At 46.3% G+C, this 15,343-nt stretch overlaps 1 protein-coding gene across 4 annotated transcripts in view; it reads right to left on the bottom strand.

Annotated features, from left to right (window-relative positions):
* Window positions 1–15,343, bottom strand: part of Zfhx3 (zinc finger homeobox 3) — a 255,867-nt gene that overhangs the window by 185,475 nt on the left and 55,049 nt on the right. The window contains exon 1 of one of the 4 annotated variants that reach the window (XM_076915848.1): window positions 10,481–10,619. The exons of the other annotated variants lie outside the window; for them this stretch is intronic. The gene's annotated coding sequence lies outside the window, so the exon portion shown is untranslated. Of the gene's footprint in view, window positions 1–10,480; window positions 10,620–15,343 lie in introns of those variants that run through there. 4 annotated transcript variants of the gene reach the window in all.

Raw genomic sequence — 15,343 nt, 5'->3', positions numbered from 1 at the left:
TTACAACTTGGAGTCCAAGGCTGATTAAAACCAGAAATGAGAGAGAAAGAGAGAGAGAGAGAGAGAGAGAGAGAGAGAGAGAGAGAGAGGAGGTACCCATGGATAAGGTAGAAAAGGTCTCCATTCTTGATTTAAAGAGTTAAAAAACTATATTGAAGGGGGAAGGGACTACAGACATGGTTCAATACTTGATATGCTTGCATAGAGCCCAGGTTCAATTCCCAGCACCCACATGGTAGTTCACAACTACGTGTAACCCCAATGGCCTTTTCTGACCTCTGCCCACAGCAAGCATGCCTGTGGTAATGCACACATACATTCAGGAGAAAGACTCACTCGCACATAGTTAATTAAACTAATTTTAAAATTAAATATATATTATATATATTTAATATATTATATATATATTTGGCTGAGAATATAGTTGTGCTGGTTAATTTTCATCAACTTGACAGAAACTAGTGTCACCTAGGAAGAAACTTCAACTATGGAATGGGTTCCATCAGACTGACCTGACCTGTCAGCAAGTCTGTGGGGCACCTGCTTAAAGACTGATGCAGGGAGGCCCAGACCCCTGGGGGTGGAGCCAACTCCTGTGCACATGGTCCTGGGTGGTTGTAAAAGAAAGCTGACTGAGAATACTATGGAGAGCAAGCCAATAAGCAGCAGTCCTCTGAGGGACTATGACTTGCAGGCCGAATAGGATGCTTTTAGTCATGATGTTTATAACAGCAATAGAAAGCAAACCAGGACAGCGGTTCTCTAGTAGAGTGATTATCTGACATGCATGGCCTGGTGTTCATGGGTTTGATCCTCAAGACTGTGAGAGGGGTTTCCTGGTGTGTGTGTGTGTGTGTGTGTGTGTGTGTCTGTGTGACAGAGACAGAGAGAAGATGAGGCTCATCACCACTGTCTCAGTGCCCACTATCTTTCTTCTCAGCACTAATGTCTCCACAAGGACCAGACTGCTCTGTACCCTCAACTGAGCTGCTTCCCACTGGGCAGCCTCAGTCAGGTTGATTTGCAGTGAGATGGCCCGACAGTGTGTTTCTTGCGGTATGCATCCCCTACCACCTCCCCAAATACCCAATCAGTAGCAGCCCTGCCCTCCAAGCTCAATATCCAAAGTTCCCATCATGCTCCGGGGCTCCAGGAAGCATCTTTGCAATGGGCTTTCACTACACAACCTAAACAATCACAGCTTACAAAAGCATGAGTGCATCAAAGACCCACAACAGATACTCCACAGATTACAACTAACAGGCACAGCTGGAAACAGAGTGAGCCCCTCCAATTTAAAAAGAAATCTAGAACCTGAGACTTCTTGAGTGTAGTAGCCATGACATGCCACAGATGGAAAATTCTACAACAGGATACTAAATTATTACACTATTTATAATTATCTTTAAGAGATGTGAGGAGTACATGGAAAACAAATAAATTTTGATTTTTTTTTTTTTTAAAATTTGGGTCCTATCTCCAAGGTTATCTCATGGTGTTTATGTAAATGTCACAAGATCCAAAACAGCTCTGGTCTCTGGAATTTTGAATAAAGACACATAACCTCTGACACTAAACACTGAGTCTTCCCACATACACAAGAACACTGATGGGAAGATCCTAAGCTGTACGTTTATACATAGATCAGGGTGTGAAGGAGCCTGGAAGAGAGGCTGAGAATGGAGCCACCTCAGTTGCTAAAGCATTCGCCTGGCATATGAGCCCCTGAGTTTGATTGATTCCCAGCATCACATAGGCTGGGTACAGTGGTGCATGCCTACAGTCTCAAGATTACAGAAGAAGAGCAGAAGGTCCAGGTCATTCTCAGTGACACAGTGAGTTCAAAGCCACCCAGGAATATATGAGATTCTATCCCCTCCCCCACCCAAAAAAAAAAAAAAAAAAAAAAAAAACAAACGCATGGGACAAAGGGGGCGGGGCTAGAGAGATGACTGAACAGTTAGGAGCACTGCCTGCTTTTGTAGAGGACCAGGGTTTCGCTCCTAGCACATGCGTAGTAGCCCACAGCTCTCCATAATCCCAGTTCCAGGGAATCTGATGCTGCCAGGCATGAAGTGTGCACATAGTACACATGTGCATAAATGCATGTAAAACACTCATACACATTAAAAAAAAAAACTAGGAAAGATGAACAGAAAATAACTAATAACAAAAACAAGATATTGCAAATAAATATTGGCCAAGATGATGCACAGCCTGAATCCCAGCATCGGTGAGGTAGGTGAATCTCTTTGAGTTCAAGGCCAGCCAGAGCTCCATAGTGAGACCCTGACTCCAGAGAAAGGCAGGCAGGCAGGAGAATGAATAGAACCTGCAGTACAGTAAAGCACTGGTACAGCCTCTTCCTGGACACTCAACAGGCAGCCCCACTGCCAGAAGCAATCTGACTGCTTTGCTCACTCGGTCTGCAGAATGAGGGAGTTAAGTTATGGGCACCTCAAAGCTCTTCATGAATGAGGCCAAACCTATAGGAGCAGCTTTGGCTGAGGGGCTAAGGTTAAAGACAACATGGAGCATAAAGGGTTATGGGGTAACCACAACCCAAAGTACATGTTTCTATATCAAACCAAACAAAAACTGTCTTGTTCCCTTCAGTAATATGATCCATTCTATGTGTATGTGTGGCTGACTTCAATATGTGACTGTGTGCTGTTGGGGTAGATTCCTGAGAGCCTTAGGTCCCATCAACCAAGAACCCAATAACCAATGACAGCCACCGAAGCCCACGTGACATATGCAGGAAGAGCACTGGCATTCAAAGTACAACTTTCTCATTTGTGGGATCAAAGCATCCTAGCCAGAAAGATGAGGGGCAGAAGAGGGTCCAAAATAGTGACCCAGGACCCTAGATGTCCCCACTTACAGGAGGATGGCCTCACAGGGTGGGAGCCAAAGGGGAGGCCTGCTTATACCATGGCTCACGCAAACTCTGCATTCCTTAAACACGGTGGCTCCCAGAGGTCCTTCTCTCACCTGCATAGATTTGTCTCCTCACTGCTGTGGTGTGAGCTTGTTGCCCTAATAGTGACACCTCTACCTATACCTGCTCGCACTTCATCAAGCCCAACCCTTGACTCTCACCATAATCACACACCACCTGGCACCCTCTCTGAGAAAAGCCAGCCACAGACAGCATCAAGAAAGTCATCCAGTTCACCTCTTTCCTAATCCAATCCTGCCTTGCCTCCTTCGGATCCTCTATGAAACTTATGCTCTCAAAACTTTAAAAAAAAAAATCTCTCCTGAGGCATGATAGGTCATTGCCATTCAAGTTGAACAGCGCCTGTGTTATGGGATGTGCAATGTTAATAAGGACCCCTGTCACAGTCTTAAGTGGGCCAAACGGGTTAAGGCTTGCTATGGAACTTACATTCATCCCCAGGACTCAATAAAACTTTTTCTTCTGTATTTATACATACTACGTTAGTATATGTGTATATATATATATATATATATATATATATATATATATATATTGATATGTATATTAATGTCTATGAATATAAATATATAATATGTACCTATATAAACATATAAATACAGTACACAAGCATCATGACCTAATCAAAATGCACATATCTACAGGAAACCAAAAAGAAAAAAATGGTTCATTTTCATTGCAAATATCATTCATCTATGGGTGGTTTCCTCAGGGGACCCTCTGCTATCATAGTAGAACCCCAAGTCCCAGTTCTATACAGATAAAGATACATACACACACACACACACACACACACACACACACACACACACACATCTCTCTCAAAAGAAACAGAACAATTAAATAAGAAAAGCCTACACATCCTAGAAAAGCCAATATATACAAACACATGCACGTGCACGCACGCACACACACACACCACAACCAACACGATCCTATTAACAAGATCTTGTTCCAAATGACTGCCGTTTAATATTACTGAGCCCCTCCATGACAGGCCCTGCCCCTGGCTTAGTCGTTTCGGGGTGGGGGTAAGGTGGGGTGAACTCTAGCTGTTCTGCTAGGGAAAACTGCCCTGGTCACCTTCATTCCAGCAGGAGGGAAGGAGACTGTAAACATTAACCAGACCAGAGACAGGACAGCCAGTGAAGGTGATAAAATCTCCTGTGGCACCGAAATCCACCTCCAGCATTCTGTCATCTACTGATAGACGGTCTCACCTCAGATGCTCATTGGTCCAAGGGAACCTGAAGGCTATGAGCAATGTTCTCAGATAAGTGGTTTCTCTCTAGAAGTAAAAGGTGGATAGAAATGAGCTCAGGAGGACAGCTGGGGATGCCTGTTGTACACTGCCTCAGGCCTCGACTGAATTCCACACGCAGTAATCCGTCCCCCAGGAAAGGTGAAAATAACACTGGAATGAGTGATAGGGATGACCAGAATCTCCCCTCTTCGACATTCAGACTCCTGAGTGACTAATTACAGCCCCACTGCTATAACTTACACACTGTCTCTGGTGTGTACACGCATATCCATGCACTCATCCACAGACATGCGCACACACACACGCACACACACACACAAGGCTTTTACGAAGTTGCACTGGCTTCCAGATCTGCTGTTTAAAACCCTTCCTTCTCCCAGGCACTTCGAGATAAAAGCCGTATTGGCCTCACTGGCCGGCTGTCAAATTCCGGCACTTGCTTGGGCTGCAACCAGAGCAATCTCTCCAACAGTGGAAGGCGCAGGCTGTGCCAGCAGAGCAAGGGTTAATGGGAGCTGACCGCAGCACAGTTGTTAAGGTAATCAATACCACTGAGATACTAAAGCAGCATAAGCCACAATATTGATTGCCAAGAAGATGATAAAACTGTTTATTATGATAATTGCAGGGTCCCTGCAAGATGCTCCTAGCGCTTCCTAAAGCTGTTTACAAAACTAATAAAGATTTGCCATTTCAAGGTCTTTCATGTGAGCCAATCCCTCAAACTCCTGCTCTCTACCCAAACGCAGGCCTCACTCCTGAGGCTATTAGGAAAAGCCACTGTAGCAGGTCCTAGGTGGAGCACTTCACTAAGAAGCCTAAGGAACTAGCCTAACCCCTTGCCCTGAGAAAGAGAAGTGCAGCCAGCCATCAGACACTAGGGGCGTGCACAGTTCCTCCTTGGAGCCCACCGCGTGATAACTGCCCGCTTTGATTGATGGAGGGCCTGTTCTGGGCATCTCAGCATGACATCCATTTGTTTATAACACATTGAAAATAAACCACATCACCTTGGTTGGTAATTAAAACTTCTCTGGAGAACTTGGTGGCTGAGGGACCTGCTGAACACCATCCAACGCAGACCCTTAACATGTGCTGTTAGCAACCCATGGCCTGGGCTGCTGAGCGGGACTCAGGGGTCTAGGTTCTGTCACCACCCAGGGCATCAGCTGAGTGGCAACTGACTCCCTCCACACCACAAACACAGCCCTCTGCTTTGAGATGGCGAGGAGAACCCACACCATGGTGATGAACTGGAACGAGCTTCTCAATGGAGGCTGCCTCAAGGGTAGCACAGCACTCTTCAGAGAGCTTGGCGGAAAGCCATGGAGTCCTGAGGTGAAGCATGATAACCTCAGTTCCACAGACCTCCACAGACGAAAGGAAAAGGCGAACTCATATATTTTGGGAGAGACCAGTAGCCACTCTACTAGCCTTTGGAAGACCAGCCCCATCTGCCCTCGTTCAACATTTAATAGCTCTTGCCTTGATGATCTACAGCAGCTGAAGGATTTAACCCACAAGGCACTTTGCCTGGATGAGGCCTGTAACGTCACTTTTGCGATTGAAGAACATGACTCAGGGTAGATGATTAATGTTAAGTTGAAAGATGGAGAGGGAGCATCTTTTAGTGTGCGCCCCCCCCCCCAATAAAGTTCTGAGAGGAAATTACCAAGTATTCCCATCTACTCAACCCCCTCTACTGAGGTAGAGCAGCCTCTGCCTTCTAGCTGCTGCCAGCAGCGCCGGAAGGCTATAACCCACAGAGTGAGCCCATGCATTCACATGCACAGTTTAATTCTGGAGACAAGCAGAGGCATGTACTCCTTTGGAGACACCTGGCTCTGCCTCACCTACTCCCAATCATACAGAAATCAGAAACATGGAGCCAGTTTTACACAGGGTGTAATCTCTTTGCCAAAGCCCTGGCCGTGAACTCACAGGTACCACAGCATGGCTGGAAGGGATGTACCAGGGATCGTCTTAACTTGGGCGCCTGCTCTTACAGGAGCTGTTTGGCACCCAGGAATGAATGGCTGTGGGAAACGGAAAGCTTCTCTATGACTCCATTTCACAAACAGCACACTCCCGGGCAAAGGGCAAAGGGCAAAGGGCAAAGGGCAAAGGGCAAAGGGCAAAGGGCAGCGCCATGATCCACCAAACTCCAGGCAGGAGTCTCAGTCACTCACATATGACCATGAGATCCATAATGACAAATGCCTCCTTGGATTTGATACCAAAACAAGATTAATATTTAAAGTAATTCTGATGTTACCTTTCAACCTCACTTCCACATAGTACTTGGACTCTTAACAATAGCTTCAACAATGAATATATGTTGTTTTATATATGTTCAATATAAAAAACAAATAACAAATATATATATACATATATGAATCATATGGTCCACACTTGGAAACCCGCCCACAATGGCCATCAGAGCCTGCCTAAGTGCTAAGAACCATTTAGGAACACTGTAACCATTAGGGCCATTAGCTCTAATCTGACCTCAACAAAATAAATCAACCTGCTAAGAACAAATTTAGAAGCTTTCCAAAGTCAAGTTCTGAAACCCTGAATGGCTTGCAAGCGCAATGCAGGGCAGGGACAAGTAGCCAAACCTGGAGCTACCTCTGTTCCCACCTTCCCCATAGGCAACAGAAGTATGCACACTCACTGGAAGACAAAGCAAAGCATACTGGTAGGAAGCCACGGGCCACAGATGCTTACAGAATTCACTCCATTCCTTTCTGCAAACATCCATAGATGTTTGTTACCCGAACAGCTCTGAACGCCTGCCTACATACAAAACATGTGGCTATCTGGGTTTATTTTCAAGATATCCTGTGGGCCCCCCCAAAGGTGCTAACTCATGCTCAGAAATGGGTCAGTGCTCATACCCCTGGCCTTTGTATCTTTGCATGTACAGGTAAGAGATAAGTTAGTACATGTATCAACAAATAATTTCTCCAACAAAACATAACCATCCGCATACTCTGTAAATTTACAGCATAAAATCATTGGCGCTCTCCATCTGTATTCTCCTCTAATAATTACTGCATTTTTTTAATGCCAGTGGCACTTCCTGGATTAAGAAACAGGAAATGAAATGACGAACTACGGGGCCATCGATTCTCATCAACAGATGAGAGAAAAGATCTAAGGCTAACCTAGACAAACAGGCAGTCGGCATGTGTAAGTCAACAGCCTGTTGTGTGTTTAAGTGATAAAAACGCACTGTAGAATCATCTCAGGAGAGAAGAAATAACTAACAAGGATGAAGGGAAAACAAGTCAGTAACCAGAGAACAAGGGTGTAACACACAGAGTTCTATAACCCTGAGTCTGAAATTGCTAAAAGCTGAGTAATCCTTTCCAGCTCCACCCAACATGAAGTTCCAGGTATCAAATTATATGTTAATTACACCAGTGTGAAGTTATATGGGGGGCGTGGGGGGGAAGTGGCGGTAGTCAGCACCCGGGGGCGGATGTTCGGGAAATCTTGAGTTTTGTGAAGCATGTTTCGTGCACAGGCCTGAGGCGTCCCCAGCTTCAGACAAGAAACTCAGAACAGCAGACCCTCAAGTTATCTCCTTACCTCTTCTCCTCCTGGGGCTCCACAGGCAAGTCCCTCATCTAAACTCCTCCAACTTAGGACCCAGGTTCTCTCCTGTCTATACATCTGGCACATGGGACAAAGAGTGTTTGTTCTACCCCCAACCCAGCTCAGGCTCAGTCAGTCAAAAGTTAGGAGAGGTTTCTCCTTAAAGTGATCAAGGGGAATAGGTTACCCCTCCCAGCTCTGGCAAAGCCTAAGGTCCAGAATAGCACTTCCTCCTGCCGTGTCCTGAGCTCAGAAGCCAGAGAAACCCATGGTACCCGAAAAGACTCATAATGGGGAGTTCAGGAATTCCTTCTAAGATGCACAGCAACGACAGGACCATGAGCAGCAGAGTTCAGCCAGACGGCCGCTCTGTCCCTGATGTGAATGAAGAACACTGGGGAAGTCCAGGCCTGTCCCAGCCAGAGTGGAGACACACAACACAGGGCCTTGTCACAGCTATGCAGAAACCTCAGAAGCAACCCACCAAAAGAAAATGCACGCTCTTTTCCTCTGACCTTTCTCTTTTTAACCTCTTCCCCCCCACACACACACACTAATAATGTACTCAGGCAAATATGGGAAAGACATTGAACACCCTGCTGTGCACCAATAACAAAGAAATCCTGTACACAGCAAAGTGTAGTAGTAGACATAATATAGTATAGTATATACTTCCTAGTATTGGTATAGTGTCTAGCGGGACACAGTATATAGCACGGAATAGTCTACAGTGCGATACAATATTAGTATAACATCGAAATAGTAAGGTGGTGATGCTCATGCACCCAAAATGCAAAGAGAAAGAACATTTCGTTCAACAAAGGCTCTATTCTCATTCTCAAGGCTTAGAGAAGCAGGGTCCTCCCTGCAGTCCAGCATCTCAAGTGACAGAGTGCTGAGCTTGAAAACAAGTGTCATAGTCTCCCACAATCTACGGGGAACACATCCTTAGGTGTTTGCTGGATGTCTGAAACTGGAGGTACGACTGAATTCTAAATATGCTATTCCTCTCTTCGTTAAACGCTCAGTTTGTAAGTTTATCCGTTTAAAGGCAGGTTAACAATAGTAACCTTAACGGTGCGCTATAATAAACATTACTTAGAACTTACGAATTTCCTTTCTGGAATTTTCCATTTAGTATTTTTAGGCCATGGGTGAGCTAGGGTAACCAAACTGTGGAGGGTAAAGTGAAAGATAAGGGGGTTCTCAGATTTCAGCTCAGCGTCTTTTTCATATTTATTCTCTGGAGTGCCAAGCACACACCCATGGTCATGACCATGGCCTAGCATGGGCTCCATCACACTCGGGTGAGTTTAACATGCCCCGTGTTTGAGCAATGGAACTAGCACCCACGTTTACTTCCTTAGATATCACTGGTTAAGGCAAGACAAAAGCAGATATGCAGTCTCACCTGGAGAGCCCACTCAAAGACGTGAATCAAATAGCAAAGCACAAACAGACCCCAAGACACAACAAAAACAATGCCCCAAGGTGTCCCATTCCCTCAGGCTGGGCAAAACTGACTTTCCTAATAGCCACAGACAGAGTCGCCAACCATCCAAGCACCATGTCCTGATCTCCTCTCTGTATCTATCTGGCTCTGTGCTACACATCATCTCCAATGGGAAGCCTTCTCCTCCTTCCTCCGGGCCTCCTGAGAAGGGTCATGTGAAGGGTTATCAGCCTCCGTGACCTCTTCAGTCATCAAGAGTCTTCTGCCTTTCCCATCCCCCAGCAGAGCCGGCTCTCAGCCTCTCCCCATTAAAGCCTTCTCTGTGTCCAGCTATCACGGGAGGGTTGTTGAGTGAGAGGACCTCTGGTTGACCTCTGCTGACAGGCTCAGAGCCCCCTCTGTCCACTGATCTAATGTCAGGCAGGGTAATTAGCCACCACGCAGTAATTGCAGCCTCTAACTGTACTGGACCAAGGATGCAAAAATCCCCTGGAGGGGCCCTGTCAGAGACACCCCCTCCAACCCACGCAGATGCATCTATCTGCTCACAGGCAGAAAGGAAGGAGTCAGCAACATTGCTGAGGGAGGCCAGCACTTTTCAAGGATTAATTAAAGTGGGACGTGGGTAAGAGAGTTGGGGAGCGACAAGAGAAAATCGGTAAACAAAGGCAACTGGCCAAGGAAGACGTCTGAGGCTTGCCTGGAGGGGCCTACTCAGGAAATGCATGCTCTCAAGCTAGACAGACATGCACAGTGAAGTTTCATCTCAGCCTCGGAAGGAATGTGGAAATTAGCTTGAGGGAAAGATGCATCGGGAAGAGATGGAAGGGGCAGAATACCCAGCTTGGCCCACCGACACCCTTCAACCGTGTCTAGAATCATCCCCATTTCAACTGAACATGCAGCACTGTTCACCTTCACAGCCAGCCTCCAAGGAGCTGGAGGCCTGTTTATGCTTTGAGTATTCCACCAGACTTCAACAGGCCACCTCCTCACTCTCCTCTATCTATCCTTATAAAGATGGCACAGGGTAGCACACGAAGCCCCCTCTGAGAAGCAAAGTGGTGGGCATCTTCACACATAGCAGCAAGCCCTCGCTGGGATTCCAACTTAGGCATCCTCTCACTCGAAACAGGATGAGAAGAGTTACTACCTCCCTGACCATCAGCCCCAGTGACATCCTTCAAAAAGCACCCACCTCCACTCCAAGGTCCTCCACCTGCTTGTTGCTTTAGAGGATCCTGGAGCTGCTGGTACCCATGAGAACTCCTGGAAGTCTTTCCCTGGAAAAGGCAACAGGTTCTGAAGTCACTGCAGCTTCCCATCCAACCATGCCACAGACTTCAAGTTTCCTGTCCCCACCAGAGTGCCATCTGGTTTCCCCGATGCATTCAGGACACCTCTGCAGAGAACCCAGTTAGAAAATCCAGGGTAGCGGCCATGGATCGCACGAGTTCGCCCTCCGTTTGCTTCTTCAAACTATTAATATACTTAATAACTCTGGCCCCCGCGACAGAGTCCTCAGACGCCCCTCGATTAACCTCTCCCCACTCTGAGCAGTGGGTCTCCTCAGCTTCCCCATGTTCACTATCACTTAATCACTTTTTAATCCACAACAAGGACTCTGCGCCACACTGTGGTTTTCTTCTCTCTTAATCTTTTATGAGGGACCTTATGAAAAGCTTTTAGAAAATACAAGGGAATTCTGCCTACCAGGTCATCTTTATTATTTTAGAATTCCTTATGAAGAAATTACAGAGCTTAATGCTGTAAATGAATATTTAAAACTCGGCATTCGCTTAGACACGCAAGTCTGACTCGGGTTATATTTAAGTCGCTGTATTAACTCCAGCTTTAGAAATATTCTTGTCTGCCTACAAGCTAAGAGTGACTCTCCTACCGTGACCCTAAAGGATGGTAATTCCGGGGAGTGCTCAGAACCTTCCGGGTCAGCAAAACACTCAGCACACACTGAATACCGGTGGCACATACCGGGTGTCTTTGAACAGGAATAGGTCAAAAGTCACTGGGTCCAGGAAGGTCCACTTGGACAGAGCAGCCTGTCCAACTTCAACCTTTTCCAGCTTTTCCTGGGAGGGTGGTGGGTAAACAACTGGCCAGCACATCTGCAGGGAGCCAGTCACAGCTTGACACTGGCACCATCTCTGTCCTTAAAACACTTGTTTGTTGTGGCTACTGTCCCTAGTCAGCATTCTGCAACCTGTTCAGTTCTGACCTCTGGGGCAGGTTTTTCCACCCCGGGACAGACAAGACAAAGATGCAGAAGGGATGTCTCTTAGTCATCTAAATATGATTTTCTTGGAATGTCTAAAGGTAAAACCATTTAGTCAACTACACATCCTTTCAAGACATGGACTAAAGAGCTATAATATGATTTTGGAATTCATTTGAAAGCCTTCCTATCCAGTAAACCAGAGGGTTAAATGATTCAAACATCACACCAGCACACTGTCCAAAATCACCAGGAGATTCCACAACCTTCTTGGTCCATGTTCCTGCTTATAAAACTTTAGTTAGCCTTGGGTGTTTGCTCTAATCGCTGAAACAGTAGTTAGGGTCCCAGATGGCAAGGCCAGATGATCTACCCGCCACTTCTCCAGAACATGACTTAGAGTGAAATTAACAAGATACAGGAAATAGACTATGCACATCAGAACGCTGGGTAGTTGTTTATATTTGAGTTAGGTCCCCTATGTCAATCCATGATGGGGCACCTATTAAGAGTCACCAATAGCCAGTGACCTCCATACACTGGGCATGACATGTGCACCCACACACATGTCCACACATATTTATTAAGTAAATAAATAAATAAAATGTGACTTTTTTGTTTTAAAAAAAAAGTCATCTAATTGGGCTGCCCATGTTTTTGCTATGCTCCTCTCGGCTCCTGACCCCCCTAGAGGGCAGAGTGAGAACTGCACGTCCAGGCACTCCATTATGGCAATGAAGCAGTTCAGCCAGCACTTAATGAGCTCTTGTAAGGAAGCAGGAAGTCTATAAAGTAATTTAAATAACTTCCAGTCCTGAAATAAAGGAAATTAAACTGCTGGCACAAACCTGTCTGATGGACAACTTCTTTGTCCCTCCGATCACATCCACAGTTACAGCTGTCATAGGCCTCTTCCCAAGGCCAGCCCCCAAATTCCTCTCCTATGAAACACACAAAGGCTGTCAGTCCTCACAGGCTCTCCCAGCCTCAGCAGAGAGCCTGAGCCAGGGATGTGGTGTGGCAGGCAGCAAGTGCACAGGAATTGGCCCGTGAGCCCCACGAGGGGAGGTCTGGAACCCCGACTGTAGGAGCTCCGAGGGGCCCCGGCAGCAGCAGCATGACACTGGGAAGACTTGGATCTGGCCAAAGGACGGCTGCGATTGTGAGAGGGTCAGATGAGAACAGAGCAAATGAAAGGCAAATAAATGCTGGTATCGTTTGAGCCACCCAGGGCCCTCAGGCCCCAGGATTTCACAACCTTCTGCTTAAGAAGCCCGAGATCCTACTGTGGCTTTCCTCCCTACTAAGAATGTTGATTCTCCATTTCTTCTGAGCCCTTAAATGCAGGTAATTATTTGCCTGGATAATGGCTGGTCCTACTGGACATCATCTTCCTACAGGCAGAGTCGGTGGCCTTTCATCTTCTACAAACCAGTGTGACCAGAACACCAAGCAGACCCTTGATGAAGGGCTGGACTCCACCACCCGGTGGCTACCCAGACATTCACTGAATACCAATAAGCTACCAATGAGCCCTTGACTTTCCATAAGACAAGGCAAATCTCATAACTCACTGTAAGTCTATAAGGGAGGGGGCCAGACTGGAGAGCTAAGGACCTCTTTCCCTGCACAAACGCCCTGGCTTTCCCACCTGCAGCCCTTGAGATGTGCACACTGCTGTGGCCATAGCAGCTTCACCTGGTGAATCTAAGCTGCCAGATGCTACAGGCTGTTTCTAACCATAGAGTTAAGTTTACTTTACTGATAACAATCAACCAGGTATGAACTAGTCTGACCAGTACTGTGGACACAGGATCACGACAAAGATCCCTTTCGTTTCTCCGGCCCACAGCTATTGTTATTGTTACTGATAGCCAGTCTGTGAATCTTCAACTCCTCCACAGCAAAGGCCAAGAATGGGGCGGGAATCTCACCACTGCCGATTAAAGAAAAAAAAAAGTTAAAAAGTTGCCACCTTCGGTGCAGGAAGAGACGCTGGTATTCTTGAAAGAGACCCATCTAGGCCCCCTTTAAGATGGAAAATCACCAATAGAAGCTTGGCTTCGCTTTCTAGAAAGACCTTGGCATGGAATGGTGGGTTCTGTCTTACTGTTTTGTTCTCTGTGCTGCTGGTAACTGAACCCAGGGCCCCATGGGAAGCTCTTGATCTTCACAGACAGACTCCGGGTGAAGCCGCTGTATCACCCCATTTCTGATTTTGCTTTTTTTGGTTGTTTTTTGTCTGTCTGTTTGTCTGTTTCAGTGCTGGGAATCAGATCGAGGGCCTCCCATATGCTCAGCACCGTATCAGGGCATTCTAAAGACCACTGAAGAATTCAAGGCGCTATCTCACTTGGAGCCTATGCAACCTGCATGATTGCATTCAGAGGGTCCAGGGGCCTGTTTGAGCAATTGTTGCCTTTCCTTAAAGGTCTCGAGGGTTGAGCAACAACTGTCCTTTACCCCGGAGGGCCGCTGAAACTCTTGAGCAATCGTCATCCCCCTCCAGGACTTCCCACAGTCCAACCCCAGAGTCCCTACCTACCAAATAACACTCATACCTCACAAGCATGGGGGAAGCTATTCTTCTGGCCATAGTATAGCCATAGCCAGAAAGGATGCCATTGGAGGACAGTCTGTGTACAGTAGCTTAATCTAAGAAGCAAATACAGACTGTTTGTCATGATATCACTCATAGCACTGTCCACTACAGAAAAAACAAAACAAAAACTGACTTCCCACCAAGTTCACTGACCAACAACGACAAGCTATTCTTAATCTAAGTGAGCAGTTCTCAACCTATGGGTCATCCCTTTCGGGGTCTAATGAACCTTTCACATGGGTCACCTAAGACCATTAGAAGAAGATATTCGCATAAGAGTAGCAAAAGTACAGTTATAAAGTAGCAACGAAAACAATTTTACCGTGGGGGTGGGGGTCACCACAGCATGAGGAGCTGTGTTAAAGGATCAAAGTATCAGGAACGGTGAGAACCACTGCTCTAAACCCTCCACCTAAAATAGAAGCCACAGTGGCTGACGCCTGTCAAGTCCAATACTCAGGAGGCTGAGGCAGGAGGATTACCATGAGTTCACATACCAGCCTGAACTACATATCAAGATCCTGTCTCAAACGTCAACAAATACGGGGGCAAGCATTAGGATTTTAAATTTAAAGAGATGAAGAGGTAAGGTAAGCTGGATGGTAACGCACTTGATTTACCCCACTATCTAGCACCTGATGTCAAATGTAATCAACCCAGATTTTAGGGATAAAATAGGCAGTGTACTGTATGCTCCCAGAACAACCTAGCTTCTGCTCAGTGGCTAAAGGCTCGGGCCTCTCTGCTGATGAAATCTTAGACCCTGCAACTCTATTCCGATCTCTCTGTAATAGTTCTTATTTGCTCTTCTCACCCCCTGACACTATGGAACTCCTAGAGACTGTGCCATCACACTCACAACTGTGTTTGGATGACATGTCACCAAGCTGGTGCTAGAGTGACCAGATCTTCAAGGAATCCTGTACGACTTTATTGATTCCATTTGAGACCAAATGGCCCCTCAGACCTTCTCTCAAGGCCTTATTCATCATCAAACTGAACCTTAAAACCCTCTTAAGTAATCCTGTGTCTTTAGCCCCCAGGGAACTAACTCCTTGCTGGCCATACAGCCATGTGTTGCTCACAATCAGAGATATTTTCCTTCCAACCTAACTCACGATCACATCAAACCACTTCTGGTCGAATCCAGCTTTCCAGGATATATACAAAATGATGAAACCCATGCAAATGATTGGCTGAGGTGATGCCTTACAGAATAATTTACA

Source organism: Arvicanthis niloticus, chromosome 18, assembly GCF_011762505.2.
Source record: "Arvicanthis niloticus isolate mArvNil1 chromosome 18, mArvNil1.pat.X, whole genome shotgun sequence".
NCBI classification, from domain to species: domain Eukaryota; kingdom Metazoa; phylum Chordata; class Mammalia; order Rodentia; family Muridae; genus Arvicanthis; species Arvicanthis niloticus.
This window is presented reverse-complemented; position numbering and strand designations above follow the sequence as displayed.